This window comes from Aethina tumida, chromosome 3 (genome assembly GCF_024364675.1).
Source record: "Aethina tumida isolate Nest 87 chromosome 3, icAetTumi1.1, whole genome shotgun sequence".
Lineage (NCBI taxonomy): Eukaryota > Metazoa > Arthropoda > Insecta > Coleoptera > Nitidulidae > Aethina > Aethina tumida.
Genome location: NC_065437.1, coordinates 33,379,033 through 33,400,333, shown reverse-complemented (window position 1 = coordinate 33,400,333; position 21,301 = coordinate 33,379,033). Strand labels below are relative to the sequence as shown.

The window sequence follows — 21,301 nt, the reverse complement described above, 5'->3', positions numbered from 1 at the left end:
GTCTAAATATTTAAAAGCTTAATATGTTATTAAGGCGAGTTACGTATGTTGTTAGTAAGCTCACGGCTAAATTAAAACTAACGAACCTACAACAAGAAATTTCAAAATTATAAATTTGTTGTTGCACCTTCAACCTGGAAACGGGATATGAATTACGGCGTCGTTTAAAACAACAAAATTATAAAAATGCTAATTCGGTCTTAAAAGAAAAATGCGACGTTATTAAAAGTTGACAGCCATCTAAGCGGGCACTAATTTGTTCCATTTCACAATATTGAGGGGCGAGATCAAGCGCATTAATCTCCATGAAAAGCAGTCATAATTTCCTTTCAAATGATAAAGATATTCATTTATCAAACGTAGTTATATAAATTATTAATAGCACGTCAAAAGTTGCAAATGATTTCCGCTGTTTAAGTCATAAATAACAACGCATTTACATTTTGAGTGGGGCAGCGTTTTCTTGACATTTTTCATAACTACGAAACGGCCCGGCATAATTTAATTACAAGACGTTTGATTAAGTGCGGATCTATCAGAAGAATTATTTACCGTGAGTTTCCACAACCACTTCGTTAATGATCGATTACACTGACTGTAACTTAAATTTAAATTTCTTTTATAATTAAGTTTTTCTTAATTCACCTTTACTTTATGGCTTAAAATATTTGAAAAAAAAAAAACTAAAACATCAAGGTGAATATAAAAATGCCAATATCTTGCAAATAATGAGTCGCTGTAATCAGAAGTTTTGTTCTCATGTTTTTCTTGTTGGTACATTTTTGTATTATTTATTTTTGTGATTAAAGAAGCGACTATCGCAAAGAAACCGCACCCTGCATAAAACCCCGGTGGCAGCGCATAATAAATAGATCAATTAGTTCCAATATAATGGAACTAGATTCGGTCCTGTAAAAAAGCGGAGATAAAATCGAGGGGAAATTAGTTCGAGGATTGATCTTAGCGGTTCTCTTTTAAGTCGTCGGTCCGCGTGTCAGGAATGAATAGACTGCCATATCACTACAGGTAATTGACCATTGTGTACTGTAATGCCGCAGCGGAAAGGAAGCATACAATGCTGAGTTATTATCGGGCTCTTTTCAGCGGCCGTCATAGAGTGTACGGCGACGTCATTGCATGTCACCAGCCACAATGAACAACATTCTAGATGGTGCAAAGTGTCTGACAGCTTGACAGTATAATTAAGAACTACACAAAACGACATAACAAATCCACAATTTAATTCACTAGACACGAACTTTACACATGTGACTGTGCCGGCACTTGCATATTGTGCTTTCTAAACGAACGGAAGACAAAAGCCCCTTCTTTGTGTAACCTCGGTTTCATCTAATTAAAAAAAAATCGTGTTCTGTTCATTGTCTTTAAATTACGTGACTATTTTTTCAGTTAAAATAGGTTAAATTCTATTCACTGGTATATCAGGACATACAGATGGTATTTCCAACTGACACACTTCTTCAATATGAGATTGTGATTAGATACTATTACAGGATCAATATGTTCATTTTCGTAAAACTGGAGCAGTACCAAGATTTCTTTCCAGTACATAATTATTTATATAATCTTCGATCTTATACGTGATAAATTAATTACACCTCAAGAGTTAGTTCTAAATGAAGGAGCTGATGAATACATTACCTTATCTTTATAAACTAATGTATAATTTATGACTGTGGTGTTATTTTGATATTAAGTTAAACAACATTACTACATTCAATGTTAAAAGAAAAGCACAATCTACGAAATTAATTAAAATAATTTGTTTAAATTTTAATGAACAAAATGTAAATTTATTAATTATCCACATAGCATTATTTGTTGATGGTAATTACGTAGTACATAAATTGATTTAAATACCATAGAGCGAAAATTACCAATAAGTAAAACAGTTACGTTAACAGAGGATAATTCCCATTTTATATGCGCGTTGATTCTTGAAATGGCATGCATGGTTGAGGCTCATCTATCATTTGCCGCCGAAGCTCGGGTGATAAATTACCCGCCACACCATCATTAATAATGATTTCCCAAGCGATTTTTATACATAAATTCCGATAGTATTGCTAAATTTATGCGACCATTGTGTATTTATCTACTTTTATTTACATCCCGTGTGATTTATGATTGGAAATAATGCCGCATAAATTATTTCTAATTACATTATTGGTGACACAAACACAATAATATATAGTGAATTACACGTTCCTGGTAGTGTTATTAAGGTCGCTTCATTATGTGTAATTTACTTAGGAATTATGTTAATTCGGTACTTTAATTATATTTCAGGATTTATTGCTCGCATGGAACACTAGACAGACAACCTTGTAATTTAAAATGTTTACAACTTTATTTTAATCCATGAAACATCACAAACATTTTTCACGATTATTAAATTGTGTTTGAAATATCTGTTACTAAAATGTGTCTAGGCTCTCACTTGGATGACACTGCTAGCAGGAGTAGTAGTGGAAAGTAATAGCAGTAGTTTAATTTTACATTCTCTTGTAGTTGAGGAAGTCCTGAGTTGAGTTATGGGTTAATGGCAAAGAGAGAATTGATGGATCTTTATTGAGAATTATATATATATATATATATATATATATATATATATTTTATTCATTTTATTAGCTTCAACCGTTGGTAATGTAGTGTGAACCACCCTCGTATATAAAATCTGAAGGAACCGCTGGAAGAAAATTAAATGGTGCGACAAAACGTTATGAAGGAAACCGTCGCACGCATTAAGTAAAATAATCATTGATGTACGAGATAGACATTTCCTAGAGAAATAGAGCCATTGACAAATCACATCACGCTCACCCCGACGACAATGATAAAGCGGGCGACAAGGCCCGACAAATGCGGGCAAAAATACAAGGACACGGCCCCTTCCTAATGACGCCATTTATTTCCCTTTATGAGGCAGGCGACATCACAAAGGACCGACGACCACCAACAATACATTTTCCGTAGCAGCGTCTGTTCGTGCTCGACAAAGCGCACTTCGCACTGTATCATACCCAACGCAGCTCTATCAACGTCACTGTGTTCAACACAACAATGGCCCATTAATTTGTGCTAATGGAGCTGCCACGGAAAATGGTTGTTGGTTGTTCTATTCCAGCCAGCGATCATTGAACATCATACGTACAGCTATGATGTTTTATCAAGACGTTTTCATGCTTGATGGGACCACTTCCAGATCCATTTATAGGACCTAGTTCAACCTTCGAGTTTATGACTTCAAAACGCACGTGTTAGGTACTCGTCAAATCCATATTTCCTGTCGAGTTTGACCAACCAAATTAACTTTTAAAAATGCCCTTAAACTTTACAAATTAATTTGTAAGGAGCAAAACTTTCCTTTCTACCTCTCCACGACTAGTTTTTTAAAGGATGGTTTGCTCACAATTTAAATTGATGGTAATTAATTAAGGTTAAATTTGGAAGGGATTTGATGTGCTGCGGAGTAATAATTCACGGTCAAAAATTGCGGCAAATTCATTAAATAATTACAAGTTTGACGTGTGAAACGCGAGTTACCAAGTCCCAAGATCGTATCTTTAGTCAGCAATTATAGTCACTCTATCATTGTGTTTACCAGTCCACAGGCGTGTTCATCAATGATATATTACCGACAATGCATAATGTGCCCGGATACGTACTATATATTTAATGAAATGGCTTGTGTGAGTGTTGCTGAATAATAATGTAATTTGTTGTTGCCAGCGTTGACCTCACACCCAGCGGCCATCAGATAATCATTAAAGTTTACAGCAAGATTTTAACAAACGCCTACATCACACAGTACAGTCGAGCTGCCGCATGCCCATTAATGTAAATCTACTGCCGTCATTAATCATATGATGAATTTTAATTTATAAACCCGAAGATTATATTTGCATATTTAATTTTGTTTAATACATCTGTATGTATTTTCTGACTCCGGTCACTTTTAACCATAATTAAATTTCAAGTGTTATCTGTTTTGAATAATTAATTAGGATATACCGTGCTAACAGATTTTATTTAAAATGATTAATTGTTTGTAATTTATAAGGTACACGGTATGTTTCCTCAAATTGGTCAAGGCTGTTTTAGATTATTTAAGCAAGAGGATACTGCGAGATCAAAAATGACTTACCTAGAAAACAACAAAACAAATATATCACTAGTAATTCTGCGAGTGTGGTACCCACGAATATTAGTGAGTAAAAAACATATTCTTTTTAAGTTGATTTCTTCGAGTTTGTTGTACGTTTCGAGTCACAAAATTGATCAGGATTTGTAACGGTAAGTAAGTTTATATGCGGAATATTTATCATCCCCAACGATTGTATCTGTATTTAAATTTTTCAAGTACAAATGAAGCTGAATTAAAAAAGGAAAGGCCTAACGTCACTTTAAATCAAAGAAAAAAGAGGTTCAACGTTGAAAGATTCTTCTCTGTCATATTCAACAGTGAAAGAGTGTACCTCCCAATTCAAGAATCTAGAAGACAGAAGGTTGTGTGCGGGTGAGGTAGTTGAGATCACCGAAACATAAACTCAAAATATACATATAATTTACATTAATATTTGTGGAGCCATAGTTTTCGTTCTGTAAACAAGGATTAAATCATCTATCTTGAAAATTAGTTGTTTTCCCTCAGTAATTTCTGGTTGCACGGTTTGATGGCGGGATAATAAATGTTCTACCTGGAGTAAAGATGGTCCCAGCAGTTCTAACTTTTTCTGGCATTCTATAATACCATTTCTAACTAACTTGCATACCAATTTTTAGGCATATTCCTCTGTCCTCTAGACAGATTCTCTCGTCTGGAGCACAAATTCGTAACTTTTACCCCAATCTTCTCAACTGGTACACTCAGTGGAGATTGAACATCAACCCCAACAAGTCTGAGATAAAAGGCTTTCTTTCCGACCCCAAACCAAGCTGACAAGGCAAAAAGCGTTGGATGCTTTCGTCTCTCTGAAACCCTTTTTTCACTCCAAAAAAGGCTCCCAAATCACTAAAGCAATGCAATAGTGTACAGTATATGTACATATGCTCTCCTGATTTGGGGTACGGTCAAACCAAGTCACATTGGTACCTTGCAAAGAACCTACATGAGACTGGCTTAGGCATAATATGCCCACTTTTCTCGAAATGCGCCATAGATATGCCCAAAATCTTCGGAAATCTCTCCCCAGTCACCTCGAAGGTTTCACGTCTTCACGACATTCTCTCCTGCGGTTCTGATAGATACAAAGGGTCCGTGACATCTTTTCCAATTAGTAGTTTCAACTACTAAAATTTCCCAAGCCTTTTTCTCTATTTGACCGCGACTCCGATCTGCATTATTCCGAATGGTTATGATCTTAGGATCGGTACCCTGGAGAGGGGTTTTTAGTCGGTAAAAATCCGACACTGCCTCCAAAATCCATCTGGAGTGCGTCCTTGAAAGATTTTCAAAAAAATTCCTGTTTGTATAAGTTTGATAATCTATTAAAGAAGACTCCTCGGTGGAATGTATGAATGGAAGGATTAATAAAGCGTGCAGTTATTATATATCTGTATTTGAAAAGCTTAACACATTTGCAAATCAGAGAAGAAGTGATTCAGTGAAAGACTTTTCTCTATCATATTTGACGGTCTAATCGTGAATAGTGAGTTTCCAAATTTAAGAGTTACACAATATTTACCACAATATTTGTCTATCCACAGTTATCCCCTTTAAACAATGGTAAAATTTTAATAACATCTATCTCGAAAATTAGGTGTTTTCCTTCAGTAATTTCTATTCTGCTTGTACAATGACTGAGTGGAATGTTAGTGGCTTGATATAAAGATGATTCCAACAGGTCTGATTTTTGCTGGTATTCTATATGACTATTCCTGATTAGCTTACATATCAATGTCAGTGTAGGTTTGGTGACCTAGTAAAAGGACTCATCGGTTGCTAACGTGACAATGGGTCAGGGAAGTGTGGTCATGAATTTACAACAAACTTTTTGTTGTAAAATGTTGCATATCTATAAAATTATACCAATTTTCAGATTGACTCCTCCCATAAATTTAACTATCAATTGAAAATGTCTTAATTGCTAACGTGACAATTGACGAATCAACACATTTTCCTATTTAAAAAACCTAACCAAAACAAATAAGAAGTGACTGAACACTAAGGGACTGTTCTTCAACACATTCGACTGACAAACATTGAATTTTTTAAATTTGAGTAAGGTCTTGCCACGTGCGTGAGGTCACAACTGTTAAAATTATAAAAAAAAGATTTTCAACTCATGATATGTTAGATTGAAAGTGAGTGGAGTAGCTGAGACTAGAGGGATATCAACTGAAATAAATACTTTACCTCAAAACTTGTGTGTGCATAAAGAAACTCAGTGCCAGGTGGATTTTGTTCATCAACCCCGAAACTTTTTATTCGTCAACAATATTTATTATACAATATTTTATATCATTTAAACGATACTTTAAGTACCGTATTTAAAATTGACTGTACTAAAATGTACAATATTTTTCAGTAATGACAGTAATGTTGAGCACACTGCGATTTGGATTGTAGCGGCTACACTAACATATTTTTGTTTTCCTTTTGAACATTGGTTATCGTGTTCGGCCTGATTTTAAATGAGTTATCGTTTATCTTGAAACTAGAAAAGACGCCACGGAATTTGGTAAAACACGTCGTCCATAAATTCAAAGGTGGCAATAAAACATAATTTATGAGCGTTATTAATTTAAGAAATATACATTTCCCCACCGATATTTCATCCACGGGGTGGTAGAAATATGGGCCGGGTAAAAAAACAAACCGGGAAAATATGTTCCAATTTCGCGTAGATAAATGGTCGCATTGAAAGACAGCATTTGTCTTCATCGTGTAAATCAGTGCGAACGGCAAACACAAACTCGAACGGTTCCGTAAAGCGGGTCGACAAGATAGAAAGATCGGCTGACAGAGCGGCAGAGTGATGAGGCCATACGTCTTGGCCGCCCCCAGCCTTCCCGAGTCGACGTAGAAAAATAACCCTCACGCTTGGAAGTCATGAGAAACGGGAGGGATGTAAGCGAGCATCTAAAAGAAACTGTTCATCTTCTCTATTTATATCTGTCAAGATGACATGTATATGTATGGCTGCAGACACATCTCATTTACAGAAAAGCATAATTCTTTAACACTTTTCGCGAGAGTGGCCGTAAATCTGAGTTTGTGCCTCGTAGTTTATAGCGAGCTGCCCGCACTGTGCTACACTTGATTTATCGATGGCGGTGCAAACCGGATGAAGGATAAATGTAATGGATGAACCGCTAACATTAATCTGCTTTGGCCTCACTCCCTCGCTAAACAATGACGTTTCGGGATATTCTCTTCTAATTTAATAACGCAGATTTATCACAGATTTAACACTTTCCCAAATATAAATTTACAATCTGACAGATCCGCCGGTTCGAACATTTCGTTAATTGTCCCATAAACAGACTGTTTGTTTGTTTGTTTCTTGATGCGATTCATTTCAATACTCGATATTGTCATATTTATGGGTTATTCGTGATTTCGTTTCCCACCCAATACGAGCGTTGTGACTTTGCAGTAATCGTGGTGTTCGCCTTGAAAAATGAAAGTGACTTATTTAAAATATAGCCATAAAATTAGTACGTCGCCTTTTTAATCTTTCGGATGTTGCAGTAATGAGAAAACACCATAAACCGCGACATCAGACTAACTTATCGCATTGGAACAAGTATCTAATTGATAACGCAATTACACCTCGACGGTTTTTTAACTTGTCGTAAATTTTAATTAACCGTAAGTGGTTGCAGGTTTGCCGCTTAGCTGAAAATCGCGTAGCCAAGCTGAACATTTTATATCCATCACAGCTGGTCTTTTAATGCGAAGATAATGAAATTATTATTTGCATAACAGCGGGCCGGAGTGTTTAAAGGTGTGGCCATTCCGCAAGGAACATAAATCACGGTGATTTATTGGCTAGTGGCGCAACTTGACTACAATCTAAGCAAAGAACATTCGTTATAACAACATACGTTTATACGGTGGGGCCTGTACGAACATGCATTTGTCAGATATTTTTCAGGCTTGAAATATGCCTGTTCCCAGACTATAATTAACTAAACGACTAAAAGCAACTTGCATAATTGCCTAAATGATATTTCCCATGCAAGCTTTGTTGGTCAAGCCCATTTATGGGGCCTTAAGTAAACTGACAGTGTATAAAAGGTGCGCGGAAATTCAGTGCGCAACACAGTGGCAATTCACAAGTTGTACAGACTCTAATAACCAACCATTCGTGTAACTTTTGTAACATAACCCGTAGACATAAATATTTTTCTATTATGAGACCAGCATATTCGTCACTTTCAGTGCTGTGCACCAAAACTAAAGTTATAAATACACAAGTTGATTTATTCAGCTAGTAATTAACGTTGCCAAATATAATTATAAAATGAGGAAACACTTTTCAACTTTTCCGTAATAATTAATATTTATTGTCCCATAAATTACGTGGGGATTTTATATTTTTTAATAACCTAGTTTATGCGACATTTATAAATTGCCAACATAATTTACCGGCAATTAATCACTTAACTTACCGTAATAATTTGGCATGTGTTTGCATGATGTCATTCATTATTTTAGTGATTAATTTCAGTTTAAAATTGTGAATTTAACTTTGTGCATTTTGTAACTTTTATGTATGACCATACAACCGACAAAATGTAATTCATAGAATCACCAGACTCTAAGTTTTAATTAACAATATTTCGAAAAGTCATTAGCAACTTATTAATACATGTACGTAGTAACAGTTTAGAGAGAAGATATTTTTGTTTTAGGAATTTACGTTATTAAATCTAGTTTTCATTTATAAATAACTAGTTTATATTTAATTTACCCATCCAGTCATTCGTGTTCATACACCATATTTGAATTAAATATTTTAAATGTGCAGATAAATTTTAACATATTTACACAAAAAATTGACATATTAATCTATTATAAGGTCAATATTTAAATTTTACAAAATACACTGCTGAAGTATTAGTAAAATATTTTCTTTCTTTTTTATTATTATTAGCTCCCGAGGAAAATTGTAAATTTTTGAAAATGTTTACCACAAAAAGTTAAAAAGTAATTTCTGAAAACGACAACCCAGAAACCCTTAAAATGAAATATATTTTATTATTATTATTATTATTATTAAAGAATTTAAATAAAAACAATGTATGAAAAATCATTAAGCTTTAAAATGATTAAATTCCTATTTAAAAATAAAAATATTTCAAAATATTTAAAACAGGATAATTTAAATTTAATTTATACGAGGGTGGTTCGATAAGTTTCTAGTTTCACCACCTGATAAAGACAGTATAGCAAAAGCAATTTACTATCGTGTAGTACATTCTCGTAGACGGCTACTGTCGAAATTTCACCCGGATCGGACTCGTAGTTTTGTTTTGACCGCGTGTGGAAAATGTCCGCGGATTTTAGAAAATTGGAAAAAGAGCAATTTCGGCCACATTGAGGTATGAACTACTGCTCCATCCACCGTATTATCCAGATTTGGACCCGTGCGACTTCCTTTTGTTTTCAAACTTAAAAAACTCACTTGAAACTTGAATGATAAGGTCATCGCCGCCATGGAAGCCTACTTTGCAGACCTCGAACGAAAATGATTATATTGAGAAATAAATCGCCATTTTTCCAAAATTATATATTATTATATTTCTTTTGTAGGCTAAGCACTTATCGGACCACCCTCGTAGTTTTTAATACTTTTTATAAAGGTGTTAAAAAAATATGTAAAATAATTATAACTTATTTGATATTTACAAACCAACAACAAATTTTCTAACAAAAAAATCAGAATTACAAATTATTTTCCATTATTTAAAGATATTTCTTACCACGCTTTATGAAGCAGAAGTACCATAGAATAAATTTTTTAGATATCCTAAATAAAAGAAATCTAAAGTGTTTTAATCAGGCAATATTGGAATCCATAATGTAGGATATTCTTTTCCTATCTATCTATCTAGGTGATAAGATTTCGTCTAAATGTTTTCTAATGGTAATGAAAAGGAGCTGGAACACCATCATGCTGCTGGCTACATTTGTTTTTTTTTAAATATTCCCCAAAATATTATCTGTCATCAAAAACTACCGAAATACAATTAAAGGGAATTTGAAAAGGTTTTAAAACAAAACTGATAATTCTGAGGAAATTCTATGGGAAGTGCGTTAATTGAAAATGCTTTGGTTAAAAAAAAACTAAGTTGGGCAGTATAGGAGGGAAAGGAATATATGCGAAGATAAAATATGTAGCGAATTTATGACGTGATCAATACGGCTAATATTCAGTGTGGTGGCAGGATAGCAAGTTGTTGCTGTCAGCTGTCTATGAAGCGCAGTCGGGCTGTCAGTTATCTGTCTGGTTTACATGTCTGTCGGGTGTGAGCTCGCCATCGTGATTACGGTTGATAGCCGGCAAAAATTGGATCTGCATTTTATCAACTTTCCAGATTACCATACGTAATGGAATGCACAATCCTATAAAATTATCCGGTGTCGCGCTCACTTTAATAACAGCCTGATAACACGGCCTGTCAGGATAATGACTGTCGACGCCTCTCCTTCTCTCCCCCGTCCTACGCCGTCTCACTCGCTCGCTTGCTCACCGCTACGCGCCATGAGGAGACTAATTAAGATCATTTGAATAACGTGACTGACAGCTACAGCCGCTCTCTACCAATTACACGCAACGCCAACAGACACCCAGTACTTATACTACTAACAGCCACTGAAAATATCATTTTATTCGATTTCGACGTACTTTAACCAGTCTCAAGATATAAAATTACTTTAAATTATTTAAAATATGTCGTTAAATAAGAAACTAAAATATTTTTTAATTGGATATTTATTTTTACAGTTATTTTTATGTTTGATATTAAATTTCTCCATAAAAAATCCAACATGGAGTATCTCAACAGTATTATACCTAAACTTATTTAATTAGAAATATTTATTGGCTTTTTTATAAGTACTCTGGCTAAAACATTTTAAAATGTAGCTGTTATTTTGAGATGTCGTCTTTGTTCAGAACGCAGTTTATATTTAATCCCATACTTGAAGTTCAGAATCATGTGTAACAGGTGTTGACAAACGTTAGCAGTGCCATGTCTACACGAGTTTATTAAAGAGTTAATGATGCCATGAGAGACTGTAATACTGTCATCTGCATAAATTAAATGCGGCACCGCCGTGCTGCACACGTTGATTACAATTAAAATATGTTTTATAAGGATATTTTTGTGCGCATCTAAATTTACATAATTAAAACTTGTAGACTGTTCACGTGACAGGACATGCATTTCTAACGTGCTCATTTTCTAATAAAATATAGAGCAGATATGTAATTTTTGTATTATTTTACATATAATTTACGAGTTTAATATACAAGCACTAACAAAGAAATATAAATTACCTGTAATAAAAACGAATAATTACAGCACAGATACGGATCATTTTATTTTAATAAATTCTGAAGATAACGCTGACTTTGAAACACGGCCAGCAATATTTTCATAAACACGCACAATATTATAGTTATGAATTTACATAATTATTCGCTAGCTTTTTTAATTAAGATACTATGTGCGTCACACGGATATCACATGCGACTGCTGATGAAGTTGTTCGGGATAGTGAACTTATAAAAGGGGTTAGTCAATACACGCAAAGGCGTCAAGGCTATTAATTTTAGTCAGTGAAAATTCTAATTGTGTTTTGACACTACACAGATTATTGGACGCGATAAACTGTTAGTTTACAATCGTTCTAAAAAATAACAATAACAGTTTGAGTAAAAAGCTGATTATAGAAAGTAATTTAGTATGAAGGCAGCCTTACACGAAATGGAAGAATATAAATATATAATATTTTATGATAAGCAGTTTTTACAATCCATAAATACGTTGATAGTGCACAGAAGGTATTTGCCGAGCACATTTGGGAACACATTTTTCTTTGTCAGCGCACCTAAGCCAACATATTACTAGGAACTTTGGGATTCTCGTTATATCTTAAGGTATCCCTATTTGCAGTTTATTTAAATTACTTTCATACTTGAGGATATGAAGCGATTTTCACGTCGACTCCACACGGAAATCGTCTGCCAAACCCAAATTGATAGATTTTGAATAAGCCTACGTGCTGCACAAATAAAGCGCTTATTCAAAGAAACGCCAGAAATCCTTTTCACATAAAAGGTATGGCGAAACACATTTTTATGTTTCCCCCGTATTTCATAATTGATTGCCAGGGGAACAGACATAACCGACATATCTTTTTTTTATATTCGACAAAAACAAATGAAAGACATTCGCGTTTAAAGAATGTGATTTTTAAATTGATTGCCTCGTAGCCAATGTTGCGTGAAAAAGGGGCATAAATTTCAGCCATTGTTTGCCTCCATGAAATCGTTTATCGCGACTCATTGACAAATCTGTTATCTTTCTGTCTTGTATGATATTCTCTCATTAGGGTGCATTCGAAATGAAGAATTTATTAAAATATTCAACAGGTTAATACATAAACTTCAAACACTGAAAGTCTTTTAATATTATTCATATTTGAGGGGGTAAGAAGAATTTTTCAAATATTTTAAAATAACTGCTTTTTCATTTGTAGTCTTTTGGTTACTTCTCTCGTATTTTAATATAAAAGTGTATTAGTCTCCAACTTTGACTTCTCAAGAAAGATGCTATTCCACTATTGTTTGCCTCCATAAAATGGAAAGGAGTATTCTTTCATTGCGGAGCATTCGAAATGAAAAATTTATTAAACATATCTAATGTTCATACGGAAATTTTAAATTCTGAAGTCCTTTTAATACAATTCATTCAGTGGAATAAGAAGAACAATGGTTAAATGTTCAAATAGCTACAACAACATATCTATTACTTTGAAATAACTACTTTTTCATTTGTAGTATTTTCGTTCGTTCTGCCGTATTTTAATAAAATAGTTTTTCCTTTCAAGGAAGATACTTTTCAGCTCTTGTTTACCATCATGAAATATTTTATCAATCTCATTGATGACGTAATAAATAATTTATTAAAAATATTAAATTAGTTACACAAAAACTTGCCTTTTAAATCTGTCATATATGGACAATAGGACATTCCCGAATGTTTATTATTGTTTATAATAACTTTATATTTGACGCTGGCTCTGATTGTACTACGTGCTGAATAAGGAAATTATCGGCGACATATTTTAATAAAATTTAGTGTTTAATTAATTAAAATATAAATGTATAACAGTTGACTAGTTGTGAGGTCGGAGGATAGTGAGATAGAAGATGGAAGTAAGTTCAATCATGTAAGGGTTAGTGTCATCCCCATCCTTAAAGATGGCCCTCAGCGTAAGTTTAGAATAAGTATTATTAGTGTTTGTTATCTATTGTTAGTTATTTGTTAATAAAGTATTTTGTATATATTTGGATTCTGTGTTTATCTGAGCTACTCCCCAACCCCCAATAAGTCACAGGTGTGACATGTGGTGGAGGCGCCTAAGGTTTCGAATCTGGACGAATTTCTCATAATTAGTTCATTTTCGGTGCCCTCGTGAATAAACAGATTTACAGACTATATGCTTAATATTTGATTTTTGTCAATCTTATTACCAATTTTCTGATTTTTGTTTGGTTCATATTAAACGGGAATCAATCAAATGTTAGGTTTTAATTATAAAATTGTTCAATTTGTTATGTTGGTCAAATTTTAAGGTTTTATTTAGACAAAGAATGATTTTTTATGTGCTTGGAAAAGATATAAACGAAAGAAAGGTAAGTTGTTATATTTAATTTTTTTTTTGAATTTTTGTAGAGTCCGCCATAGAGGAAGGTACAAAGGTCATTGGTAGACGACTTAAGGAAACTGGAAAAGGGAACCCAGAGTGACGCAACTACCAGGACACCTACGTGAAGTTAATGTTGAGTTGTTATTTTTGTGTAAAACCCAAGGAGAGGGGTAAGTTAGTCATATTATAAGTAAAAGTAGGGTAAGTAACAATTATATTATTCTGTTGGATGAATATATTTTCTTTTGAACCTTATTTTAAAATTTTGGGATTAAAGTCATTAATTTTGAGATAATTAAATATTATTTTTTAACTTTGTAACGATGGGACTTGTAGTGGTTCGTGTTTGAATTTAAATTCCCGTTGTCTTTGACGTCATCTTTGTTCAATTTGGCAAATATTCGAGAGTCGCCGGGGTGACCGTTCGAATAAATATTGTATTAATAACCAATGAATATTGTTATTGATAGATTATATTTAAATATGTATTATTATATTAAGTATATGATTGATATTGATATTTATTGTTTAGGGATTCGAAATCATCTTTGTGCAAGACTGTAATAAGTTTGTAAAAAAGGTTTAGACTAGTGTTATGATTCGCTCTCTTCCGTTTCAGCGTTTAAACCGTTAGGACGTGCGATTACGAAATCTAAATCTAGGTAGGAATTTTTATATATTTCTTGTTAATAATGCCTCATTTATACTAATATCTGTGTTTCTTGGACTTGATTCAATGTAGAGTATATTTTCTTGGTTTAAATCTTTGGGATCATTGTCGGTGTAATGTGTAAACGTGCACGAGGTCGCGGCTTTTTATTTCAAGCCACTGTCAGATTCTGTTTCCAGTATTTTCGAAATTTGCAATCATTTTATTGTTATTCTTGTTTATCTAGAAACAATATGATCTCGTAAAATAGTTTTTTTCACGTATAGATTTATGAAGAACTAAGTGAGAGCAGTGTTTCCGGACATTTAATATCTTGTTAATTTGTTAAGATATCGTTGTATAATTTGGTTACATTATTTTAAAGTTATTATGTGAGTGCGCTGTTCAGAATTATATTGTTTCTTATGTTTTAACGTACGTTAAACGTTCATGTTTTTTTTTATCGTAAGTATATATACGGTGTGTATACTTTTTTGACATTGTTCATGAAACGTTGTGACGATAACTCCTAGGGGATTGTTATTATATTTATGCTTATTATGCATGTGGTGATCGATGTCTGATAAAAAGACCTTTTGATGATCTTCAAAAATGGGAACCAGGAGGAAATTGGCTTCAGTATTCAATAGAATGTCTACATGACGATAAACGATAAATAAATTCATTTAATTTGATAAGTTACACAAATAATTATTACAAGACACATTACATTGATATATTTATTTTCATTGTAAACTCATATATATATATATATATATATATATATATATATATATATATATATTTGAACAAACATGGATAAATACCAAAAATGTCAATAAATCCTATTTGTAAATTTATTTGTGTTTATTATTTGTGCACCTCCTTGATTATTCAGTTCTACACATTCAGAATGGAGTTACTACATTTTTGTAATTGTATTTTATCACACACAACAAGGGTCCTATTTATTCTAGTCGATCACGTGGCCATTTCTTCGTAGCTTGTAATTTCAAATGATACCCCTGTTGGTACCATTACAGACTGAGCAGAACTGGACAGAAGGTGATAACGAGTATGGCGATTAAAGTAGTTTTTTGTAGATAATGCTGTGGAAATAAATTTAAGTTTAATCTTTTTTAGTAAATTAAAATCATAGTTCATTTATAAAACATTGCAGTCTGTAACAGTGGACGTTTAAAAGTCAACATACGTGGTTACTGAAGAAGGCAAGAGGTGCCTGTCATCGGTCTTGGAGGAAATAGGGAATATCCAATCACCCAGACATAACAAGTATCGAGGATAATTATTGGTGCCGACCTTTATTTGTTAATAAAGTATTTTGTATATATTTTTTGTTTATCTTATTGATTCTGTGTTTATCTGAGCTACTCCCCAACTCCCAATAAGTCACAGGTGTGATAATATTTTATTTTTCATATATTTGATATTTTTGATATTTTTGATGAAGAATAATGATATTAAATGTCGATACAGTTATAAGATTTCGAATAATTTGAAATAACCAACTTTTTATTTGTAGTATTCTATTTTATTTCACTCTTATTTTAATATTAAAAAAATCTTCCCTAAGGTGACCTGTCAAGGACGAACATACGAATTTAATAAATATATTTAACAGATTTATACAATAACATGACCGAAACACTGAAAGCCTTTTAATATTATTCATATTCAATGAGGTAAGAAAAAAATTGTATAAATATCGAGATAGTTATCACATATTTAGAAATATTTACTTTTTGATTTTCTGATATTTTGGTTTCTTCTCTTGTTTTTTAATAGGAAAGTACTATACTCCCTATGTCGGCCTTTCAGAGAAGATAATATGGAACAGTTTCTAATATTTTCCTTTACATTAATTAAAATATATTCAAGGGATATCGATTTACATTAAACGTTAGTAAAAATTCAACATATCAATTCAATTTTATGAAACAAACCTTTGTTCTGACACAAAGGTATGATTAAAAACGTAAAGGATAAATGAAGAAAATCAATTCAGTGGCACGACACGGCATCGGGGCCAAGGCAATACGATAAGATTGGATGAACAAGACCACAGCTCCACTATTGCGGTTGTCGTATCAATAAGGTGCCGGTCAAGATTTATGTGGGCAATTTGATTGCGACCGCCGCTTCCAGACCATAAATTTCCAGAAAGGTCCAGGACGAGCAGGGGAACACGCTTGTTTGGCAGCCGAAATGTCTCATCTTGTGTTGCCTTAATTACCACTGTGTTGACTTGGTTAAGTCCGACCACACTCGTCCCGCAACTACACAGGGCCTCTAATTAAATATCTTGTCGACACCGTCAGATGAAGTTATAAATTATCCCTCCGTGGCTTCGGTTCTCTTTCGAGGAATGTCCGATTTATACACTTCGATTAACCACCACAAATGTTTGTCTCTCTTATTGCTATACTTATAGAAAATATCGTTTTCGTTGACTGCAATTTAAATATTCGTATTTGCTATAAATTCCTACTACAGGTCGATAAAAACCACATTTTCAATAAAAGTAGACAACGTCAGACATGCTTATTTACATTCTTTGTCGTGATTCACTACTGTACTATTGAATAAAACATTACAGCTATCAGTTATAAATTAATAATTTATTTAAAACAGAAGTATTACGAGTTAATTTGTTTAAATTGTACTCAATTATTGAAATATACAAGACGTGTAGTCGAGGACAATAATAATGAGTTTCTAATAGATTTGTGTCGTGTCTTCATTCGTCGTTCGTCGCAAATTTCCCCGTCAGACTAACTGTAATGTGTTTATTTAAGTTTATTTAAGCCGACCTTAATGCAGCAAATAAACATTAATGTTCTTAATCGTTTGTTAAATTTATGGCGATCTGATAAAATATATGACAACATAAAGTAACGGTAGAATGTTGGTGCAGAAGAAATATTTATAGCGAAAGCAATAAACGTTTATTGCACTGCATGACGATAATAAAATGTCGCAATTTCCTTGTAATACCATCAGGCATACTGGATATACATAGTATCATCAGTCTGGCGCACTTTGTCACTATAACTGCTTAGTGTGATATATTCATGAGTTTCCTTTTCATTTCATTAGCATCGCTAATGTTTCTCCCCAACACCATAACTTTAGAACTGGAATTTTATTGGCAAATAACAACGGGTGACGGCATTGCTCTTTAGAACGTTTTCGTTGCTCTCTAAATTCCTCGTGTTTATGATACTCTTAAAGTGCGCTGTATATAGGCGTGATATTGCGACGTTAATGCGGCTTTATGGAAATATACAGCTCAATATCGGAGAGAAAGGCGCATTAATCATAATTAAGTGTTTGGTAACGACCGAAGTCGTACAGGAAATAGCTTCAATAAACGTAGACATGTCTGTAAGCGGAAGATCATATTGGTAGCGCCAGATAAGGTGAAAATTGCATTCCTTATCCTCTAACCCTAAATGGAACTCTGAACCAGACCACTAAAATGATGTTCGAAGCGATAAATGTCTACCGGCACGTCATTCTTTCCGATACCTTCAGAAATTAATTAATTTCATTGCTTTTACACCAGTAAACTACAAATTTACACTACACCATAACACACAATTTCATCTGTAAACTATATTATTTATTATTAGCCATATAATGAAGTCTGTTCAAAATTTTGTGACAATCAAATGTTTTTAAACACCGCATTTTTCTCTACTAATGCATTATTGTTAATTAAACCATGAATAAAAAATTATTTAATCATATCCGTACATTTAAAATCCATTTGAGCTAAATGTAGAAATGACACATGTGATATATAAATGGTAATACCATATAATTTTTTATTCATGAACGTTATTAATGTTGAGTAACATTAAAAAAAATATTAACTCCTAATAAGGGATTAAGGCTGTTATTAAGAGACAAGTAGCATCAATTAATTATCAAGTCTTGTAACTCAATGTGTCGTAGGCACGCATATTGTCAAAAGCGCCGACATCCGTTGTTATAAAATTATTATTATTCATTAAGCCGTCCATTCTTAACGTGAGTTTAAACGTTAATTAATGAACTCTTGGTACCAAATGGCTAATTAAAGGCTTGTAATTTATGTCCATACCGAAAGTAAATTAAACCTATTTTGATGTATTCAATTAATTTATATTATAGGCAACTTTTTACTTTCGGAATGAAATAATAAATAATTTTAATTAGGTGGTACCATTAAACCTGCATTTGAATGAGCAATAAATTGTTCGGTCTGGGCTTATTCTTTAATTAAGTTCTCAAGCACGGATCGATTAACACAGATTAACCCGATAAATGACAAACATATATTTGTTTAAAGCCCATAAATTTGTGCTTCAATTAAACATGTGTTATACTTTTTTATACAGTTGTTCTTTTATCAAAATTAACGAGCTTCGGTTGGAATAAATTTAATGGATATGTATTCTAATTATGAGAACTAGGCAAGAATATTGGTGACATAGCTTTCTCGGTAGTGAAATATAGTCTTGTTGTTTGTCAAAAAATAAAATAATTGAAACACAGGAAGTACTTTAACTAAGCAGCAAGCAAACAAAGTCCATGTTGAACATGGAGCTGGTCGAAGTCTAATTTATATTGAATATATTAGAGTACCAACGACCAAAGAAGTAAATTGTCATCTTACACGAAGCAGTTTATTACAAACACGGAACAATTCCATTGAAAAGCAGCAGTATTAACATATAATGTTACAAAAGAGTTCGCCGGCATGATACGAAATAACAAGTGGAAAAGATGTCGGCTCATTGTGAGCGGCGCAACAATAATAAATTAAATGTTCTTTCCACATGCACTTCACCTGGTGTCTCAAAAAGATTTACGAGAGCATTCAATCTAATCTTTTGAAGGCAGCGCAGCAGGTAATTATATCCTGCTACATGCCGTGAAATGGATCCCGTACAAACGCGGTCCACTCGTAGTTCACTGTCAGACGAACCAGCAGGTTTGGATCGCCTGTCATCTGTCCGCTACCACTGTAGCGTGGGTGATATTTATTACATACGTTACATAAATATAATGCTAATTGACACCCACTGAGCTAATTGCTATTTACAATTTTAGCCGCTGTCATTACAAGACTCTTATTGAACGGCCGCCATCCTCAAGGGTGTGATGGTTATGCAAACTGGTTACGTGATATGCATCTGACAGTCGGTGCTCTTTAAAAATACGGACAAATGTTCGGCACATGAAAAACGTGCCACGCACAATTTTTTTTAATGTTCACTTCGAAATTAGCATTCCTTAATGACGGTACTTGCGGTACAATATCTGGACGTATCTAATTATATGTTTAAGCAAACACTTGGCAATGTTTAATGTTCAATTTTTTATTAAACTTGTTTATGTCTGTCTCCTGTCGCCATCGGAACATGGTCCCAGTGGGGTGCACAGTTTGAACTGTCATTCAATTGCTCCCACATCTTTCCACTTTGTAACCAGTCCACTTGTATGTTAATTGTATTCCATTTCACATAAAAAGCTGACACTAAGTTGTAAGTGGTTGTAAACTTGACTGTTTCAAATTAGTCATTAAAGTATCACGATGTAATTGACTGTAGTAACCCTCATATATTGTAAATTAGGTGAATCCACCCTCCAATAAGACCGTCCCAGAAACACTGAAGTTTTAGAAAATGGCTCATAAAATAAAAACAAATTGTTACATTAATTTATATGCCGTCTAACAAACATGCAATTTACTGAAGCCTTGGTTTTGTTTTATGTGACACCGTAGCAGATAACAAAGAAACTGTGAGAGGCAACTTTGCAAAGATGGCTTTGAAAACGGTAATAAACAAGAGATAGTGTTCCTCTTTGAGAAATATTACACTTTTACAGCTTGGTAAATAGATGCTGCACGAGGTTTTCCAATTTATTGTTAATAAATAACCAGTCAATCTTAGAATATTGTTTTAAAGCACGTCTTTCAGTGCACATTAACTTAAAGAAGCAGTTGTTGAAATAAAAGCATTTTAATGGGATGGGAAAAATATTGCGATAACCTATAGCCAATTTGAGAATGTTCGCATTAAAGCTTCACGTGTAGGTCACATAAATCACTGCTTCAACGGAGACTAATTTGTTTATTGAAATAAATTGAAAATGTTTAAGAATTGGGTCAGCACATTATAAATATCATAATCACAATTAATAACGTGTAGCACATATTTCATTGTATAAATGTGCGTTGTGTGTATATGTAAATCGCACTTGTAGATACAGGTACACATCAATCACTCGGTACACCAATATCTTTTTAGTATTAATGCCAATGTAATTATTTTGTGAAAGTTGATTTAAAATAAATTGCAGTAATTATTGAAATTAATGTTCGTAATAAATATAACTCACAGAACGGTTGTAAACAACCATCATCTGCGGTGTAAATAACATAAGTTAGTACCAGTTAAAAATTTAATTATCTGATAGGTACTAATTATTCTACTTCAAACAATAAATGGAATGCCATAAATCTTGATTTAATTTTCAGATTGCCTCACACAAAGAGAGAATAATTATTAGTTAACGTGCCGTTATATTCAAAAGAATGTTCCGTGAAACATTCGTATTATGTTCATATATCACGAGATAACTTAATCATGGGTGTCCATTTTGCACCAAAATTTACATATTTTGAAAGAGGAGAAATAATGTTCGCATATATCAAACTAATTGATGTT

General features: G+C 33.3%; 1 protein-coding gene and 1 long non-coding RNA gene across 2 annotated transcripts in view; one reads left to right on the top strand and one right to left on the bottom strand.

Annotated features, from left to right (window-relative positions):
- LOC109596276 (uncharacterized) overlaps window positions 1-21,301 on the bottom strand; it is a 75,420-nt gene that overhangs the window by 8,634 nt on the left and 45,485 nt on the right. The gene's annotated exons all lie outside the window — the stretch shown is intronic.
- Window positions 14,530-15,912, top strand: LOC126265116 (uncharacterized). Its single transcript, XR_007547658.1, has 2 exons — window positions 14,530-14,574; window positions 15,742-15,912. It is a non-coding gene; the product is annotated as an uncharacterized LOC126265116 (long non-coding RNA).